Consider the following 21,451-nt stretch of genomic DNA (forward strand, 5'->3'; position numbering starts at 1 on the left):
TACTAAAAGTCTCACCAGCTATTGTGATGGAGGGATTAGAGACAAGATATTGTCCGATCAAGAACGTAATTTCATTTTGGGCACGCAGGGGAGACTTCCGGTCTTCTACTGCCTGCCCAAAATCCATAAGTGCATGGAAAAACCACCTGGACGCCCCATAATATCCGGCATAGGATCGATGACCTCTAACCTTTCTCAATACATAGATGTATTATTACAGCCTGTGGTGAGAAGGACTAGGTCATATATCCGGGACACCACGGATATTATTGGAACGTTGGAGGGGCTTGATGTTGAACCTGGTTGGATCATTGGCACTTTGGATGTTCAGTCTCTCTACACGAGTATAAGACATGACCAAGGCATGGAAGCAGTAAAATTACAACTAGAAATGGATGGCACCCTGTGTATCAAGCAAATAGAGTTTTTGATGGAGGGAATCCAATTCATACTCCATCATAACTATTTTTATTTTGAGGGCGATCATTTTTTACAGCTGTGTGGGACTGCCATGGGGACCAGGTTCGCCCCCAGTTATGCAAATCTATTCTTGGCACAGTGGGAGTATGAAACCATCACTCCCAGACTGGGGACGGACCTGGCCCTATGGCGTCGCTACATAGATGACGTCCTGTTTGTTTGGAAAAAAGATAGATATCAGCTAGAACAATTTCTAGAGGCCCTGAATAAAAATGATAGAAACCTGATTTTCTTGGCTAATATAAGAGAAGCATCTTTGGAATTTTTGGACATCCAGATCACAATGTGTGATAATAAATATAGATGCAATACCCACTATAAGCCAACAGCGAAAAACAGCTTTATACCATTCACGAGCTGTCACTTACCTCAGTGGCTGTTAAATATTCCTTCAGGTCAGTTTCGCCGTATAAAGCGAAACTGTACAGATGAAGTGGATTTTGAGATTGAGGCCCTTAAAATGAAACAGCAATTTGAATGTAAAGGATATCCCGAGAAAGTCCTGACAGACGCTCTAGAAAAAATAAGAAGAACAGAGAGAAAGTCCTTCTTTCAGCCAAATATTCACAAAGACACCAATAAGGAATGTGAACTTAGATTAATTTTACCGTACAGCTCACGATCTAAACAGATAAGACACATTATTAATCAACACTGGCACTTTTTATTGAGAGATAGGGTCATTGGACCCATGTTACACACTTCCCCTTTAATTACTTTCACAAAGGCACCAAATTTAGGTTTAAAAGTAGCACCTTCAATAACTAATCACAAAAAGAAAGAAACACCCACACTTCAAAAATGGCTGAATATGAATGGGTTTTACAGATGCGGAAGATGCTCGGGATGCAAAAATTCAACTTTCCCCAAAAAGATAAGTAGGGTCCAATCTACTCAAAATCAATTTGCTTTGGACATTAAAGGCTGCCTGACATGTGATTCCTCCAGTGTAATCTACCTTTTCCAGTGCCCCTGCCAGAAACAGTACATTGGCAGAACCAAAAGACCCCTGAGAGTGAGAATCACGGAACATTTAAACAATATTAGAAAAGGATATGAGAATCATTCTCTATCCAAACATTTTAAAATGTTCCATAATAGTGATCCGCGGGGATTCTCCTTCATGGCCCTGGAGAAGGTGGATTTGCACTGGAGAGGAGGCAATCATATTATGAGAATGTCACGGGCAGAATCCAGAAGAATTTTTGACTTTGGTAGCCTTCTTCCCGCAGGGCTAAACTCAGATCTGGAAATTTTTGGTTTTATTTGAAACATAGAAAACAAAAACATAGATTATAGAAAAATCAACTATGGCTATAACTATGAATTCTTTCAGAGCAGGATATACAAATAAATAGACATTTGTTATTAAATACTGATCTATATACAAAAATGGGAAATATAAAGTCTCTGATGAAATAATTAGATGTAAAAAATTTCTACTAAACAATAGGCAGTTAAGTCCATTCTACTTATATATATTTGCAAATATAAATAAAAAATAATAAAAATTCATTTTTAAAAAAACCGCAGAAAAAAACCGCAACATAAAAAACCGCAACATAAAAATTGCGTAAAAAAAACCGCAACACACAAAAAACCGCAATAAAAAATCAGTGCAATAGTAAATAGCAAAAGGAAATTTCAGATTAGAAATTTATACTATTCAATCTGAATAAAATCAAACAAAATAAAATAAAATAGAATCAGATAATACTGATATAAGGAGGTGATGAATAGAAAAGTCTCACTAGATTGTTAGATAGCGAACACTCTATAAGAATCCAAAGACATTTCCCTAAGATATATATTTTTTGTTTTTATAGTATATTACATTTTATTTTCTTAATACTTTTAAATATTTATATTGGCGTATATAACTGATGTGTATATATATATAAGAGAAGATACTATCATGAATGCATTACTGAAGAAAGCTACCGATTATATGGAAAAGAAATGAATAAAGTAAACTAAAGGTTCCACCCTACTCCAGAATTTCTGGAACAGGTGAAATTAATCAGCAAATTAAGTTAAGACTACAAAAGACGAGAGATCAGAATTCACAGGTTACCCACTGAGGAAGAGATAAGACATCTCGAAACGCGTCTGGGCGTATCACCTGTGAAGCAACTATCCCAGCGGTGCATGGCCATGTACTAAAGAACGAACAGATTTACCCACTTTGAGCTCACGTAAGACCAAGGCAGACTGCAGGATTCACGAAAGTGAAATACCTGATACAGGTCTCCCGCGAGAATAGAGACGGGATTCTAACTAGGACCTGACCGGATACCAATCAAGCGGAGATAGGCTGAAGCGTGCAAACGCCATGAGAAGTAACCCTTCCGCGGGATCCATTCAGTGAGCCGACTGGAGTCACAGTGAGTAAAGAGACTATTCTAAGTGAAGCTGTACTAAACCACGGAACAACAGGTGGTATAAGTACGGGAGCTACTTACTTTCTGGACAATCGATTTCTTATACATAGGCGTACTCAGACCCTGAGACGTCCTTAACAAATAGACTATCCACAAGTGGTGTGAACTACAGACTTATTCTGAAAGCCATATATATTTTTTTATCTTTCATTTTTTATTCTATATCCCATATAGGTGGCATAAAGATATTAATTTATTGATATAATGTATTACTATGTATAAGTTTGTATAACCGGGATAGCAACTACATATTTGTCTATATCTGGGACTCACGTTTACTATACTCTGCTCTGCTCCGCCACAGACGGCTGCGATCCAAATAGCCAATATCATCTGGGAAACACGGATGCACCCCTCTGTGTCGCAGTATACGGATATTTGTGTTCCAGTCATGGACATTTGATAGACACATATGATTGTATATGCTTTTTAGATGTTTTAAAAATTTTAACCTAGTGCACATAGGATATATACTTGTTGTTTAATAAATATTTTAATATTAATAAGATTCAAGTTCCACGTGAATTCCTATTGTCTGAGTGCCGGTTCCATCCAACTTACATTTACGCTAATCAGAATCAGGGGGTGTTTCTTTGAACTAGTGCACCTGTCGTGATAAATCAGAGTGAGCCATCTGCTTAATACTTTTTTGTAAAACATTTCTATACCCTCAATCAAGCAGTTAGAGCTCCTCTGATTTAATCATGGACTTTTGGAACCACGTGGAATTGAAACGACAGACAGCTGAAGCTTATAATTTTGAAGGAAATGCTAGTAATGAACACCACAGTAAACCTACACTAGCAGGAACATTTAGGGAATTAGAGTATCTGCTACAAAAACAGTTAAGACAATATTGGGAGGTACGATCACTTAAACAATTTGTAGAACAAGGGAAAATACCTAGAGGCTTGATGCTTATTAAAACGCCAGCACAAGACCTATGTTGTGATTCTTTTAATAAAGAATGGGAGAATTTATTATTCTCACAATCTATTGCACTGATACAAGTTATAATTAAAAGAAGAATGGAAATATTAGAGAACCTAAATCTAGAAATATCTAAATATAAACAGATACTTGAAAAATTCACCAAAGATAGGGAATTTGAAGAATGGGAAGAAAAACTATGCAAAGGTCTAGATAAGACAGAATTAGAAATAATGAATAAAAAAACAAAGAAATATAAGAACTATCCGAAATCTGTGTTTGATCCACCACAGATGCCAGTGGTTGTTTCTAATACAGAGAGAGGAATAAATCAACAGGAGAGGAGATTGGAGGTGGGAGAAAATAATGACTATAGTCAGGGAGGATATAATATACCAACACACAATAGATACGAAAATTTACAAGACAATTATTTTTTAGACAGAACCCCACCACACCACAAACCAAGGATAAGACACAGATCACCCTCACCAAGAGAAATTCAATATTCACAGACACCAGTAAGAAAACACACACGACAAACCCCACCAGTTCACCAGTACAACCTGAGACAGCGGAATTTATCCCCATTATATCACCAACAATCGTACAAACGACCATACAGGGGACAACATCATCAACATCAACACACAAAAGCACAGGCACAAAAACAAGAAGAGGACAGAGAAAGAAGGGGGAGAGACAGAAGGAGAAATTAATAACCCCGTTAGATTCAATAGTCAATATAAGCTCTACAGTACTCACAAATACACAGATGAAACTCCTAGACAAAGGACTGAAATTTGCACCCACATCCAAACTCAACAAGTTTGATACGTATATAGGATTGCAAAAGTTTATGAGGAAATTATGTTTAAAAAAATATTTCCAAAAGAATCCCATATTAGCAGACCCTCAAATTCATGATGACAATATAAATAGGGGAGCAGTACAATACACAAATTTAAGAAATAAATCGAGGAAATTTCCAAGAAATGAAATTGGCCATGATATGGCAACATTTCAAAGATCAGTGGAAAATGATTTAAGAAAGATTAAGGATAAACAGCATCAAAGGAATAATTTAACAGGAGGTGAAATTCGGGCCATTAAAGAACTGCAGAAACAAGAAAACATTACAATACGCCCCGCAGACAAGGGAGGGGCCATAGTGGTCATGAATACTACACAGTATATTGATGAGTGTCTTAGACAACTGGGAGACACTACTACATATAAAAAATTGAAAGGAGACCCAGGACAAGAATTTACTAAAAGTCTCACCAGCTATTGTGATGGAGGGATTAGAGACAAGATATTGTCCGATCAAGAACGTAATTTCATTTTGGGCACGCAGGGGAGACTTCCGGTCTTCTACTGCCTGCCCAAAATCCATAAGTGCATGGAAAAACCACCTGGACGCCCCATAATATCCGGCATAGGATCGATGACCTCTAACCTTTCTCAATACATAGATGTATTATTACAGCCTGTGGTGAGAAGGACTAGGTCATATATCCGGGACACCACGGATATTATTGGAACGTTGGAGGGGCTTGATGTTGAACCTGGTTGGATCATTGGCACTTTGGATGTTCAGTCTCTCTACACGAGTATAAGACATGACCAAGGCATGGAAGCAGTAAAATTACAACTAGAAATGGATGGCACCCTGTGTATCAAGCAAATAGAGTTTTTGATGGAGGGAATCCAATTCATACTCCATCATAACTATTTTTATTTTGAGGGCGATCATTTTTTACAGCTGTGTGGGACTGCCATGGGGACCAGGTTCGCCCCCAGTTATGCAAATCTATTCTTGGCACAGTGGGAGTATGAAACCATCACTCCCAGACTGGGGACGGACCTGGCCCTATGGCGTCGCTACATAGATGACGTCCTGTTTGTTTGGAAAAAAGATAGATATCAGCTAGAACAATTTCTAGAGGCCCTGAATAAAAATGATAGAAACCTGATTTTCTTGGCTAATATAAGAGAAGCATCTTTGGAATTTTTGGACATCCAGATCACAATGTGTGATAATAAATATAGATGCAATACCCACTATAAGCCAACAGCGAAAAACAGCTTTATACCATTCACGAGCTGTCACTTACCTCAGTGGCTGTTAAATATTCCTTCAGGTCAGTTTCGCCGTATAAAGCGAAACTGTACAGATGAAGTGGATTTTGAGATTGAGGCCCTTAAAATGAAACAGCAATTTGAATGTAAAGGATATCCCGAGAAAGTCCTGACAGACGCTCTAGAAAAAATAAGAAGAACAGAGAGAAAGTCCTTCTTTCAGCCAAATATTCACAAAGACACCAATAAGGAATGTGAACTTAGATTAATTTTACCGTACAGCTCACGATCTAAACAGATAAGACACATTATTAATCAACACTGGCACTTTTTATTGAGAGATAGGGTCATTGGACCCATGTTACACACTTCCCCTTTAATTACTTTCACAAAGGCACCAAATTTAGGTTTAAAAGTAGCACCTTCAATAACTAATCACAAAAAGAAAGAAACACCCACACTTCAAAAATGGCTGAATATGAATGGGTTTTACAGATGCGGAAGATGCTCGGGATGCAAAAATTCAACTTTCCCCAAAAAGATAAGTAGGGTCCAATCTACTCAAAATCAATTTGCTTTGGACATTAAAGGCTGCCTGACATGTGATTCCTCCAGTGTAATCTACCTTTTCCAGTGCCCCTGCCAGAAACAGTACATTGGCAGAACCAAAAGACCCCTGAGAGTGAGAATCACGGAACATTTAAACAATATTAGAAAAGGATATGAGAATCATTCTCTATCCAAACATTTTAAAATGTTCCATAATAGTGATCCGCGGGGATTCTCCTTCATGGCCCTGGAGAAGGTGGATTTGCACTGGAGAGGAGGCAATCATATTATGAGAATGTCACGGGCAGAATCCAGAAGAATTTTTGACTTTGGTAGCCTTCTTCCCGCAGGGCTAAACTCAGATCTGGAAATTTTTGGTTTTATTTGAAACATAGAAAACAAAAACATAGATTATAGAAAAATCAACTATGGCTATAACTATGAATTCTTTCAGAGCAGGATATACAAATAAATAGACATTTGTTATTAAATACTGATCTATATACAAAAATGGGAAATATAAAGTCTCTGATGAAATAATTAGATGTAAAAAATTTCTACTAAACAATAGGCAGTTAAGTCCATTCTACTTATATATATTTGCAAATATAAATAAAAAATAATAAAAATTCATTTTTAAAAAAACCGCAGAAAAAAACCGCAACATAAAAAACCGCAACATAAAAATTGCGTAAAAAAACCGCAACACACAAAAAACCGCAATAAAAAATCAGTGCAATAGTAAATAGCAAAAGGAAATTTCAGATTAGAAATTTATACTATTCAATCTGAATAAAATCAAACAAAATAAAATAAAATAGAATCAGATAATACTGATATAAGGAGGTGATGAATAGAAAAGTCTCACTAGATTGTTAGATAGCGAACACTCTATAAGAATCCAAAGACATTTCCCTAAGATATATTTTTTGTTTTTATAGTATATTACATTTTATTTTCTTAATACTTTTAAATATTTATATTGGCGTATATAACTGATGTGTATATATATATAAGAGAAGATACTATCATGAATGCATTACTGAAGAAAGCTACCGATTATATGGAAAAGAAATGAATAAAGTAAACTAAAGGTTCCACCCTACTCCAGAATTTCTGGAACAGGTGAAATTAATCAGCAAATTAAGTTAAGACTACAAAAGACGAGAGATCAGAATTCACAGGTTACCCACTGAGGAAGAGATAAGACATCTCGAAACGCGTCTGGGCGTATCACCTGTGAAGCAACTATCCCAGCGGTGCATGGCCATGTACTAAAGAACGAACAGATTTACCCACTTTGAGCTCACGTAAGACCAAGGCAGACTGCAGGATTCACGAAAGTGAAATACCTGATACAGGTCTCCCGCGAGAATAGAGACGGGATTCTAACTAGGACCTGACCGGATACCAATCAAGCGGAGATAGGCTGAAGCGTGCAAACGCCATGAGAAGTAACCCTTCCGCGGGATCCATTCAGTGAGCCGACTGGAGTCACAGTGAGTAAAGAGACTATTCTAAGTGAAGCTGTACTAAACCACGGAACAACAGGTGGTATAAGTACGGGAGCTACTTACTTTCTGGACAATCGATTTCTTATACATAGGCGTACTCAGACCCTGAGACGTCCTTAACAAATAGACTATCCACAAGTGGTGTGAACTACAGACTTATTCTGAAAGCCATATATATTTTTTTATCTTTCATTTTTTATTCTATATCCCATATAGGTGGCATAAAGATATTAATTTATTGATATAATGTATTACTATGTATAAGTTTGTATAACCGGGATAGCAACTACATATTTGTCTATATCTGGGACTCACGTTTACTATACTCTGCTCTGCTCCGCCACAGACGGCTGCGATCCAAATAGCCAATATCATCTGGGAAACACGGATGCACCCCTCTGTGTCGCAGTATACGGATATTTGTGTTCCAGTCATGGACATTTGATAGACACATATGATTGTATATGCTTTTTAGATGTTTTAAAAATTTTAACCTAGTGCACATAGGATATATACTTGTTGTTTAATAAATATTTTAATATTAATAAGATTCAAGTTCCACGTGAATTCCTATTGTCTGAGTGCCGGTTCCATCCAACTTACATATCACTACACTAGTATCTGCTGCACGAAAAGTCCAGGCAACGTATCAGAGACATTTTTAATACAGCTGGAGGATTGAAGTCGGAGGATTGAAGTCGGACAGTACATAGTACATTATACTATTTTTCTGACACAGTCAGATCGTGCATTTGGAGCCTTGTCCAGGTGAATTAGGATCCGGTGTGATTGTTTCTTATTGTGGGGACTGCTGATTATTCGCGTATTTTTTGAACCTTCACTATTTTCTGGCGAATTTTTCAGAGCCCTCTTCCATTGTGTTTTTATTTTATTGCATTTTATGGTATTATATTATATGGATGTTTTTTACATTGTGATTGTTTGATGCATTGGATTTTTATAATAGGATTAAATAACATTTAGCCATTATCCATTTGCTGTTTTTATTCCCTTATACGGAGTGCCCCTCATTTATCTACTATTTTTAATACAGCACCAAGGCTTACTTCGGGGGCATTGGTCTGTACTATAAACTCCATTTTGAAGTCGGGCGTCACCGAAACCGTGGACCCACACAGGGCCGACTTCAAAGCGGAGAAAGCCTCTTCCGCCCCATCATCCCAGTGAACCATCCCTGACTTGTGTCCCTTCAAGAGTCCTGTCAATGGCGCAGCCACCATAGCAAAGTGGGGAAAAAACCTCATGTAATAGCCCACTATTCCCAGGAATGACTTTAATTGCCTAGTGTTGACAGGTCGGGGCCAATTTCTTATTGCCTCTTTTTTGTTTACTTGGGGTTTAATGACTCCACGCACAATGACATACCCCAGGTACTTAGTCTCCTCTAACCCTATCGCACATTTCTTTGGGTTAACGGTTAGTCCAGCCTTCCAAAGGGAGTCCACTACAGCCTGCACATTGGGTAGGTGACTTTCCCAGTCGGTACTGTGGATGACAATATCGTCCAGGTAAGCCGAAGCATAACGACGATGTGGATGAAGCACAATGTCCATAAGTCGCTGAAAAGTGGTGGGGGCACCACGCACACCAAAGGGTAACACCTTATAGTCATGCAGCCCCTCAGGTGTGATGAAGGCAGTTTTCTCTTTGGCAGCCTCTGTTAAGGGCACCTGCCAGTACCCTTTTGTGAGGTCTAAAACATAAAAGTACAGTACTTGTCCTAACTTCTCGATTAACTAATCTACCCGGGGCATGGGATACGCTTTGAACTGAAATATCGTGAAGTTTACGAAAGTCGTTACAAAACCGAAACGTCCGGTTCGGGTATCAATACTATAGGACTAGCCCACTCACTTTTGACTCCTCAATGACGTCTAGCTGCAACATTAGCTGCACCTCCTCCGAGATGGCTTGTCGCCTAGCTTCGGGTACTCAGTATGGTTTTAACCGGACTTTCTGACAATGTCATGCTGGATTATAAAAGTGCATCCAGGGAGGTCCGAGAAGACATCCGTGTTCCGACTAACGAACTCCCTGGCCCCCTGATTCTGTTTAGAGGAGAGGCTGTTAGCAATTTTTACTGTGGCAGCCATCTCTCTTGCAGCAGACAGAGGGGCGGTACCTCTTCTCCTAGAAAACCCGGCCTCGGGCTGTCTTCTGTACAGGTTTCCCTATCTTTCCATGGTTTAAGTAAATTCACATGGTAAACCTGCTTCGACTTTTGCCGCCCTGGCTGGTGTACCTTGTAGTTTACATCTCCAATTTTATTGAGTACCTCGTAGGGCCCCTGCCACATAGCCAGGAAGTTACTGTCCACGGTCGGCACCAGAACCAAAACCCGATCACCCGGGTTAAAGATCCGGACCCAAGCCTGCCGATTATAGACCCGACTCTGGGCTCGCTGAGATTCCTCCATATGCTCCCTAACAAGAGGCAACATTGTCTCTATCTATCTATTCTGAGTAACTTACTCAATGACACTTTTATGTAGAGTGGGTTGTTGCTCCCACGCCTCTTTGGCCATGTCCAAGAGACCGTGAGGGTGTCTGCTATATAGCAGTAGTGATGTCGCAAACATAAAATTTTCCGTTGGCGAACGCAAATTTTCACAAATGTTCGCGAATGGGCGAACTGCCATAGACTTCAATAGGCAGGCGAATTTTAAAACCCACAGGGACTCTTTCTGGCCACAATAGTGATGGGAAAGTTGTTTCAAGGGGACTAACACCTGGACTGTGGCATGCCGGAAGGGGATCCATGGCAAAACTCCCATGGAAAATTACATAGTTGACGCAGAGTCTGGTTTTAATCCACAAAGGGCATAAATCACCTAACATTCCTAAATTGTTTGGAATAATGTGCTTTAAAACATCAGGTATGATGTTTTATTGATCAAGTAGTGTAAGGGTTACGCTCGCTTCACAATGACAGACCAAACTCCCCGTTTAACGCACCGCAAACAGTTCATTTGCACAACCGCAAACTCCCCATTTGCACAAGGTTGGATACCAAGCTAGCCATGTCCCGTTCCTTGTCCTCACTGATGTCATTGAAGGTCTCTTCCTCCACCCAGCCACGTACAACACCAAGGGTCCCCGAAATGTGACAACAAGCCCCCTGGGACGCCTGCTGTGGTTGGTCTTCCACCTCCTCAAAGCCACCTTCCTCCTCTGACTCCTCTTCTTCAGACTCCTCTCTCTGCGTTATTATAAGGTGTGTTAAGTAGTACTATTCCTATCAGTTTAATCCCTGTTATGTCCCCTATCAGGGGACGTGTATATGGCATCGATTTTAGGAACGGGGAGATGGAAAAAGATGCTTGGTCGGTCCTCCTACTTCAAATTTGGGGCACTGCACGTGCAATCTAATGTGCCGCCAGATAGTTGTGGTGTGTTATGTTGTTCTATTCTTATCAGTTTAATCCCTGTTATGTCCCCCTGAAACGCCTCAGACTCCACCAGCTTGTATGGTAAAAGCTGGCAGGCTAAGAGTTCAGACAAGCCAGCTGTCAGACACCGGGCAAGGGGGTGACTTTGTGACATTGGCTTCTTACGCTCAAACATTTCCTTGACAGACACCTGACTGTGGGCAGATGAGCAGGAACTGCTCAAGGCGAGAGACGGAGTGGCGGATGGTTGAGAGGGGGCAAGGAGGACAGCAGTGGTTGATGTGGCTGAAGATGCTGGACCAGGAGGAGGATGGCGGCTTTGAGTTTGTGTGCTGCTTGTACCCATGTGTTGATCCCATAGGCGTTTGTGATGTGCGATCATGTGCCTTCGCAAAGCAGTTGTACCTAGGTGGGTGTTGGACTTCCCACTACTCAGTTTCTTTTGGCACAGGTTGCAACTGGCATCGCTGTTGTCAGAGGCAGACACACAAAAAAAATGCCACACTGCTCATCTCTGCAATGACGGCATTCTGGTGGTGGCAACAGCATGCGTTGATTGGCGTGCTGTCTGGCTGACCCCGGGTGCCGATGCATGCTGTCTGACTGTGCCACTAGCTCCTTGCGACGACCTCCCCTGCTTCCAACTCGTCTCCTCCCCCTCTCTGTCTCCCCATCAGAACTTTCCCCCTGTTCTTCTTCTCTTTGAGCGGGCACCCATGTGACATCCACGGACACATCGTCATCATCAACCGCTTCACTTGTATCTGACAACTCAGCAAAGGAAGCAGCAGCGGGTACAACATCATCATCATCACACCGTACGTCCATGTGTGTAATGCTGCCTGACTGAGACATATCCCTGTTATCTACATCCTCTGGCAATAATGGTTGCGCATCACTCATTTCTTCCAACTGATGTGTAAATAACTCCTCTGACAGAACAAGTGAAGCGGCTGTGGTGCTAGTGTTGGTGGTGGCGGCAGGCGGGCAAGTGGTAACTTGAGAGGTGCCCAAAGCTGAGCTGGGGGAGGATGGTGCGTCAAGGTTCCGAGCGGAAGCTGTAGAAGATTGGGTGTCCTGTGTTAGCCAGTCAACTATGTCCTCAGAACTTTTCGAGTTCAGGGTACGTGGCCTCTGAACACTGGACATTAGTCTAGGGCCAAAGGGAATCACAGCACCATGACCACGACGGCCCCTGCGGGGTGGCCTGCCTCTGCCTGTCATTTTTTTTAGATTAGTTAAGTTGTACTATGCGTGCAAGCTACTGTGACACAAGATATGAGTTGCGCTGAAGTGACACTATGCACTGCACTGGGCCTTAAACACACAAACACGTGTGTAACTGACTGCTATTTATTCAGCCAAAATTGTTTTTTTTTATTTAAATGGAATCGAATGTGACACCAGATATGAATGGCGCTGAAGTGACACTATGCACTGCACTGGGCCTCAAACACACAAACACGTGTGTAACTGATTGCTATTTATTCAGCCAACATTTTTTATTTTTTTTATTTAAATGGAATCGAATGTGACACCAGATATGAATGGCGCTGAAGTGACACTATGCACTGCACTGGGCCTTAAACACACAAACACGTGTGTAACTGACTGCTATTTATTCAGCCAAAATTGTTTTTTATTCTTTAAATGGAATCGAATGTGACACCAGATATGAATGGCGCTGAAGTGACACTATGCACTGCACTGGGCCTTAAACACACAAACACATGTGTAACTGACTGCTATTTATTCAGTCCAAATTGTTGTTTTTCTTTAAATGTAATCAAATGTGACACCAGATATGAGTTGCGCTGGTGACACTATGCACTTGCAGGGCTGTGAGCCTGACACACACGCTGGCAGGCAGGCAACTGCAATTTGATTACACAGGAAAAAAAAAAAGCAGACTGATGTTCTAGCCCTAAAAAGGGCTTTTTAGGGTGCTGTCCTTACAGCAGAGATCAGATGAGTTCTTCAGGACTGCAGCGGACACTGAATACACTTGCCTAGCTATCGATTTCCCTATTAAATCAGCAGCAGCTACACTGTCCCTCCTCTCACTAAGAATGCAGCTTCCGAATGAATCTAAAATGGATGCTGTCCAGGAGGTGGGAGGGTCTGGGAGGGAGGGTCTGCTGCTGATTGGCTGGAATGTGTCTGCTGACTGTAAGGTACAGGGTCAAAGTTTACTCAATGATGACGGATAGGGGGCAGACCGATCATCGCATATGTTCGCCCGCCGCGGCGAACGCGAACAAGCTATGTTCGCCGGGAACTATTCGCCGGCGAACTATTCGGGACATCTTTATATAGCAGTTCAAAGAGTGAGAACCCAGTAGAGGCCTGGGGTACCTCTCACACTGCAGACATGAGATAGGGCAGAAGGAGGTCCCAGTCCTTCCCATCTTTAGACACTACCTTTTTCAACATATTTTTTTGTGTTTGGTTAAACTGTTCTACCAGACCGTCCTTTTGCAGATGATAAACAGGTGGCCGTAGTTTTATGTGCAGCAACTTACTGAGTTCCCTCATCACCTTGGATGTAAAAGGGGCCCCTTGGTCGGTCAGAACCTCTTTAGGTAGACCAAATTGGGAAAACATCTCCATTAACTCCTTAACTATGAATTTAGCCAAGGTATGTCGCAGTGGCACCGCCTCCGGGTACCGAGTGGCATAGTCTAGAATGACTAAGATGTGTTGATGCCCTCTGGCGGACTTTGATACTAGGGGACTGCGAAAATGTGGGTAGGGGCTAGTTATCTGGCAGGTCAGGCAAGATTTACAAAACTCTTCCACCTCTCTGCATATGCTGGGCCAGTAAAACCACTGTAGAATCCGATCCTGAATTTTCTGCAGCCTCAGGTGACCCCCGAGAATGTGTTGGTGGGCTAGATCTAACACAAGCTTGCGATAAGTCTTGGGGACCACCAACTGTTCAATAGGTTCACCCCGTAGTTGGTTTACCCGATACAACATATGCTGATGAACCACAAAACGTGGAAACACTGACTCTGCGCAGGTTGTTGTGGTTCACCATCTATTATTAACAGATTTTCCCAGGCGCAGGATAGGGTTGGGTCCCGCTGTTGGGCGGTACCAAAATTATCCCCGGAGACATTGAGGTCTGCCAATTCAGGACCCAGCGGCAAGTCCTCCACATCTCCCACCATCACACTTATCAGGGTTGTCTCTCCCTCTTCCACTGAAGTGGCGGTCACCCCTACCGTTAGCCCTTCGGTCTCAGGTTCCCAGGGTTCTGGTCTCTCCCCTGAGCCAGGCCACTCTTCTAGGGTTGCCCCTGTGTCATGGGTATCAGTCACTCTCATAGCAGGCTACAGTGACGGGAAGCCCGGGAAGTCTCTCCCTATTATAAGTTCGTAGTTTAGAGTGGTGGCGACGGCCACCTCGTGGGTCTACCTGCCGGCAACTGTGAATAGAGACACCAAAGCTGTGGGGTAGTCTTTTAAGTCTCCATGAATACACATTACTCCGACTTTCTGGCCAGTATAATCAGCAGGCCGTACTAGTGTAGCCTTTACTAGGGGCACCAAACTCCCTGAGTCCAGAAACGCCACCGCCAGAGTGTTTCCTATTTCCACCTGGCACAAGTGGTTGTTGTCTATAGTCTATGGGGTACCAGAGGCACACAGCTTCATCTCCATAGTCATCTGTATCGCCGTCCTCAGCATAGCGATACAGATGACTGTGCTGAGGCAGGGGAGGGAAAGGCGTGTCCCTTTCCCTTCTTCTGATAGGCTGCAGGCCTAGTGCCTGCAGCCTATCAAAGGCCGGCGCAGGCGGCGCGATGATTTCATTGCGCCGCCTGAGCCGTACATCGCGGGACACAGGCCGGAAGAGGCCTGCATCGCATTGCTGCCAAGGAGGTAAGTATAAGTGTTTATTTTTTTTGTGTACAATCGTGGCGAAAGGTTTTGAGAATGACACAAATATTCGTTTTCACAAAGTTTGCTGCTAAACTGCTTTTAGATCTTTGTTTCAGTTGTTTCTATGATGTAGTGAAATATAATTACACGCACTTCATACGTTTCAAAGGCTTTTATCGACAATTACATGACATTTATGCAAAGAGTCAGTATTTGCAGTGTTGGCCCTTCTTTTTCAGGACCTCTGCAATTCGACTGGGCATGCTCTCAATCAACTTCTGGGCCAATTCCTGACTGATAGCAACCCATTCTTTCATAATCACTTCTTGGAGTTTGTCAGAATTAGTGGGTTTTTGTTTGTCTACCCGCCTCTTGAGGATTGACCACAAGTTCTCAATGGGATTAAGATCTGGGGAGTTTCCAGGCCATGGTCCCAAAATGTCAACGTTTTGGTCCCCGAGCCACTTAGTTATCACTTTTGACTTATGGCACGGTGCTCCATCGTGCTGGAAAATGCATTGTTCTTCACCAAACTGTTGTTGGATTGTTGGAGGAAGTTGCTGTTGGAGGGTGTTTTGGTACCATTCTTTATTCATGGCTGTGTTTTTGGGAAAAATTGTGAGTGAACCCACTCCCTTGGATGAGAAGCAACCCCACACATGAATGGTCTCAGGATGCTTTACTGTTGGCATGACACAGGACTGATGGTAGCGCTGACCTTTTCTTCTCCGGACAAGCCTTTTTCCAGATGCCCCAAATAATCGGAAAGAGGCTTCATCGGAGAATATGACTTTGCCCCAGTCCTCAGCAGTCCATTCACCATACTATCTGCAGAAGATCAATCTTTCCCTGATGTTTTTTTTGGAGAGAAGTGGCTTCTTTGCTGGCCTTCTTGACACCAGGCCATCTTCCAAAAGTCTTTGTCACGGCTGAGGGTGGGGGAAACCCTCAGTCGTGCGGTGTCAATAATAAAGGGTAGCTGCTGGGCCAGGACAGGAAACAGGGAGCAGGTCACCTCCTATAGTGTCCCTAAATCTGACCCTGACTCCTAGCTGTATGAGCCAACCTTGATGGTAGGAGGGCTCATACTCCGAAACCTAGGGTCCCTACTAGCCCTCAGGATAGCCCTGGAACTAGGATCAGGGTAAGACGACCTGTTCCTCCTAGGCACGGATGAACAGGAGTCTCACTGGCCAAGCCGCAAGGAATGGGGAACATATACAGCAGATGGCAATGGCAGGAAGTGAAACTAGTACAACACCTACCTGCCACAGACACACAGACTGGAACCCGTGCACAAGTGCTAATGTCCACACCAAACACAAAAGGACACACACAAAGCACACAGGAACCATAAGCTGCAATAAACATAGAGACACCATTAGACATATAATAAGATAAGCACATCTACACTCACCTAAAGAATTATTAGGAACACCTGTTCTATTTCTCATTAATGCAATTATCTAGTCAACCAATCACATGGCAGTTGCTTCAATGCATTTAGGGGTGTGGTCCTGGTCAAGACAATCTCCTGAACTCCAAACTGAATGTCAGAATGGGAAAGAAAGGTGATTTAGGCAATTTTGAGCGTGGCATGGTCGTTGGTGCCAGACGGGCTGGTCTGAGTATTTCACAATCTGCTCAGTTACTGGGATTTCCACGCACATCCATTTCTAGGGTTTACAAAGAATGGTGTGAAAAGGGAAAAACATCCAGTATGCGGCAGTCCTGTGGGCGAAAATGCCTTGTGGATGCTAGAGGTCAGAGGAGAATGGGCCGACTGATTTAAGCTGATAGAAGAGCAACGTTGACTGAAATAACCACTCGTAACAAACGACGTATGCAGCAAAGCATTTGTGAAGCCACAACACGCACAACCTTGAGGCGGATGTGCTACAACAGCAGAATACCCCACCGGGTACCACTCATCTCCACTACAAATAGGAAAAAGAGGCTACAATTTGCACGAGCTCACCAAAATTGGACTGTTGAAGACTGGAAAAATGTTGCCTGGTCTGATGAGTCTCGATTTCTGTTGAGACATTCAAATGGTAGAGTCCGAATTTGGCGTAAACAGAATGAGAACATGTATCCATCCTCTGATGGCTACTTCCAGCAGGATAATGCACCATGTCACAAAACTCGAATAATTTCAAATTGGTTTCTTGAACATGACAATGAGTTCACTGTACTAAAATGGCCCCCACAGTCACCAGATCTCAACCCAATAGAGCATCTTTGGGATGTGGTGGAACGGGAGCTTCGTGCCCTGGATGTGCATCCCTCAAATCTCCATAAACTGCAAGATGCTATCCTATCAATATGGGCCAACATTTCTAAAGAATGCTATCAGCACCTTGTTGAATCAATGCCATGTAGAATTAAGGCAGTTCTGAAGGCAAAAGGGGGTCCAACACCGTATTAGTATGGTGTTCCTAATAATTCTTTAGGTGAGTGTATGTCTAAACATTACTTATGACCACAAGGGTGGCCCACACTGGGAAGATGGTATATGAGACCAGGAGGATGACTCCAGCAAACACCATAGCTGGAGTACCCCTCAGCTACTGGCATCCAGCAGGAGCTAAATAGCCCAAGTAGCCGCACCCACACACAGTGTTCACTCACTAGGAAGGGAATTAACCCTTCCAACACCAGGCAAGGGAAGAAAGCCACTTAAAGGGGAAGTGTACACACAATCATCACACTCCACCTGTTACCGCCGGCAACGGCTTGCGAGGCAACCATGTCCTGGTAAAAAGTTAGAAGGCCGATACACTGCCACCACATGCACACAACACCACACGTTGCCACGGGCAACGGCAAGTGAAGGAAAGTGTCACAAAACACACCATAGCCCGTGACAGTCTTCGCCTCACTGTGTGTGCAGATACGCTCACAACTGCCTGCTGCCATTCCTGAGCAAGCTCTGCACTGGTGGCACTCCGATCCCGCAGCTGAATCCTCTTTAGGAGACGATCCTGGCGCTTGCTGGACTTTCTTGAACGCCCTGAAGCCTTCTTAACAAGAATTGAACCTCTTTCCTTGAAGTTCTTGATGATCCTATGAATTGTTGATTGAGATGCAATCTTAGTAGCCACAATATCCTTGCCTGTGAAGCCATTTTTATGCAACGCAATGATGGCTGCACGCGTTTCTTTGCAGGTCACCATGGTTAACAATGGAAGAACAATGATTTCAAGCATCACCCTCCTTTTAACATGTCAAGTCTGCCATTTTAACCCAATCAGCCTGACATAATGATCTCCAGCCTTGTGCTCGTCAACATTCTCACCTGAGTTAACAAGACGATTACTGAAATGATCTCAGCAGGTCCTTTAATGACAGCAATAAAAAGCAGTGGAAAGTTTTTTTTTGGGATTAAGTTAATTTTCATGGCAAAGAAGGACTATGCAATTCATCTGATCACTCTTCATAACATTCTGGAGAAATGCAAATTGCTATTTTAAAAACTTAAGCAGCAACTTTCCAATTTCCAATATTTATCTAATTCTCAAAACTTTTGGCCACGACTGTACAATACTGGTGGCTACTGGCACATAATGGGGGGGGGGGGGGGGCTCTGGCTACTGGCACATGATGGGGGCTGTTATTACTGGCACATGATGGGGGGGCTGTTATTACTGGCACATTATTGGGGGCACTATAGGGGCATCTACTGAGGCCACAAAGAAGTGGTGTTTTATATGGGGGCTCTGTACAGTAGAATTTTATACTGGGACACATTATGGTGGGTACTATGAGGAAGGGGGGAGAGGAGTACTATGGGGTCATCTACGGGGGGCACTAAGAAGGGGTATTTTCTACTTGCAAATTATGGGGGACACTGAGGGCACCTATTGGGGCATTTTATACTGGTACATTATGGGGGGCACTAGGAGGAAGGGGGGAGAGGAGCACTATGGAGGCATTTACTGGGGGCACTATATAGGGGTATTTTATAATGGCACATTATGGGAGCACTATGGGGACATTAGCTCAACTGGGGGCATTACAAGGGGGTATTTTTTGCACTGTCACATTATAAGGAGAATTATTTCTACTGGGGGGCATTATGGTGGGCTTTATTACTCCCACATGGTATGACCCCCTAGTAGCAGCACCATCCTCTCCCTGCTCTGCTATTCCTCTGTCCCTTCTCCAAATCCTTATTATGAAATCTTTCTCATTAGGATAAAACACAACATCAGCTCTGCCGAGCCCCCCAGCCAAGTGTTGAAATGGTGTCCGAGATCCCCAAGGGCCAAGCCAAGTAATTGTAAGTTTTCTTGCGAAATACAGTTGCAAGAGAAAGTATGTGAACCCTTTGGAATGATATGGATTTCTGCACAAATTGGTCATAAAATGTGATCTGATCTTCATCTAAGTCACAACAATAGACAATCACAGTCTGCTTAAACTAATAACACACAAAGAATTAAATGTTACCATGTTTTTATTGAACACACCATGTAAACATTCACAGTGCAGGTGGAAAAAGTATGTGAACCCTTTGATTTAATAACTGGTTGAACTTCCTTTGGCAGCAATAACTTCAACCAATCGTTTCCTGTAGTTGCAGATCAGACGTGCACAACGGTCAGGAGTAATTCTTGACCCTTTCCTCTTTACAGAACTGTTTCAGTTCAGCAATATTCTTGGGATGTCTGCTGTGAATCGCTTTCTTGAGGTCATGCCACAGCATCTCAATCGGGTTGAGGTCAGGACTCTGACTGGGCCACTCCAGAAGGCGCATTTTCTTCTGTTTAAGCCATTCTGTTGATTTACTTCTATGCTTTGGGTCGTTGTCCTGTTGCAACACTCATCTTCTGTTGAGCTTCAGCTGGTGGACAGATGGCCTTAAGTTCTCCTGCAAAATGTCTTGATAAACTTAGGAATTCATTTTTCCTTCGATGATAGCAATCCGTCCAGGCCCTGATGCAGCAAAGCAGCCCCAAACCATGATGCCCCCACCACCATACTTCACAGTTGGGATGAGGTTTTGATGTTGGTGTGCAATGCCTCTTCTTCTCCACACATAGTGTTGTGTGTTTCTTCCAAACAACTCAACTTTGGTTTCATCTGTCCACAGAATATTTTGCCAGTACTGCTGTGGAACATCAAGGTGCTCTTGTGCAAACTGTAAACGTGCAGCAATGTTTTTCTTGGACAGCAGTGGCTTCCTCTGTGGTATCCTCCCATGAAATCCATCCTTGTTTAGTGTTTTACGCTTCGTAGGTTCGCTAACAGGGATGTTAGCATATGCCAGAGACTTTTGTAAGTCTTTAGCTGACACTAGGATTCTTCTTCACCTCCTTGAGCAGTCTGCGCTGTGCTCTTGCAGTCATCTTTACAGGACGGCCACTCCTAAAGAGAGTAGCAGCAGTGCTGAACTTTCTCCATTTATAGACTATTTGTCTTACCGTGGACTGATGAACAGCAAGGCTTTTGGAGATACTTTTATAACCCTTTCCAGCTTTATGCAAGTCAACAATTCTTAATCGTAGGTCTTCTGAGAGCTCTTTTGTGCAAGGCACCGTTCACATCAGGCAATGCTTCTTGTGAAAAGCAAACCCAGAACTGGTGTGTGTTTTTTATAGGGCAGGGCAGCTGTACCCAACACCTCCAATCTCATCTCATTGATTGGACTCCAGTTGGCTGACACCTCACTCCAATTAGCTTTTGGAGATGTCATTAGTCTAGGGGTTCACATACTTTTTCCACCTGCACTGTGAATGTTTACATGGTGTGTTCAATAAAAACATGGTAACATTTAATTCTTTGTGTGTTATTAGTTTAAGCAGACTGTGATTGTCTATTGTTGTGACTTAGATGAAGATCAGATCACATTTTATGACCAATTTGTGCAGAAATCCATATCATTCCAATACTTTTTCTTTGAACTGTATGTTTGTTATACACATACAGCCTACACTGTGCCACACAATATACAGTATACCGCTACACTGTGTATAGTCTGTTCTATAAGCACCATTGTTTTGTGGCAGCGGACAGAAAATAATCTGGAAGTGCCCCTCCCGAGACCAGGCTCTGGATCCGCCACTGCACAGCTCATGCGTTATTATACTTTGTGATAATTAATATGCCCGTCCCCTTCATTACATTCTCAGAAACAAGCAGAGCATGGATGTCAAT

Source organism: Bufo bufo, chromosome 11 (assembly GCF_905171765.1).
Source record: "Bufo bufo chromosome 11, aBufBuf1.1, whole genome shotgun sequence".
Lineage (NCBI taxonomy): Eukaryota > Metazoa > Chordata > Amphibia > Anura > Bufonidae > Bufo > Bufo bufo.